Here is a 1,022-nt window from a genome sequence, read left to right on the forward strand (position 1 = left end):
GTGAATAATTGAGTGAAACCAACCGTGAAGTTTTAAAGAATTTATGAAATGGAGGCGGAGCGTTTGTTTACGGCGGCCATTGTTCCCATCCGACGTGCCGCCTGCTGTCGGATGGGAACAAGGAGCGCCACTTCTTGGGCCTGTCGGAGTGAGTTATTGATCGTAAAAGTCTTGTGACATGTATGATACCCGCCAACGCGTGGCTTTCATTGGGGGGGGGGGGGCGATTTAAATCACTGCCTCCCCTCCCCCCGTTTCCTGTAGCTCATCTATCTGCGCTAAGCTATTTGGGCTACGCCATCAGCAGTCCTTCCCCTACAGGGCTTAAGCCCACCCCCCTAGCGCCACTGATCATGGTACGGCCCGGCGAGGAATGCAGACCACCTCGACCCCACCCAATCGAACACTCCTCCTCCTTCCTCTCCAGGTCGACCCTCATAAGTATGCAACCATGTGATTTACTGCAAGTCACACTGAGACATACAGACAGGCAGACGGGCAGACAGACAGACAGGCAGGCAGACAGGCAGGCAAGCAGACAGGCAGGCAGACAGACAGACAGGCAGGCAGACGGGCAGACAGACAGACAGGCAGGCAGACAGGCAGGCAAGCAGACAGGCAGGCAGACAGACAGACAGGCAGACAGACAGACGATCCGGATGCATCTCACGTTTCTCGGTGGGACATGAAAACGCTGCTGAATACGACCAACTGTCTGATTTTCGGGGTCGCTGCCCGTTTGTCAGGTTCGATCCGTCAGCCGTGGGGCCCAGCGAGAGGACGGCCGGCACCGCCTCTAGCTCCTCCCTGCTGCTCCGGAGCGCCTCCAGTAAAATCCAACGCGTCAGCGAGGAAGCGGCGGCGACGGCGTCGAGTCGTTTCGGGCCGTAAAGGGAATCTCCGATCTGAAAGTGGACCCGTCATGTCTTTACGCCCATCCGACACTCCTGACACGCCCCTCGTTAGCGACCCAGAACCCAGTCGTGTCCTGCCTCACCTTCAGGGTCAGAGGTCATCACGGG

Source organism: Brachionichthys hirsutus, chromosome 12, assembly GCF_040956055.1.
Source record: "Brachionichthys hirsutus isolate HB-005 chromosome 12, CSIRO-AGI_Bhir_v1, whole genome shotgun sequence".
Lineage (NCBI taxonomy): Eukaryota > Metazoa > Chordata > Actinopteri > Lophiiformes > Brachionichthyidae > Brachionichthys > Brachionichthys hirsutus.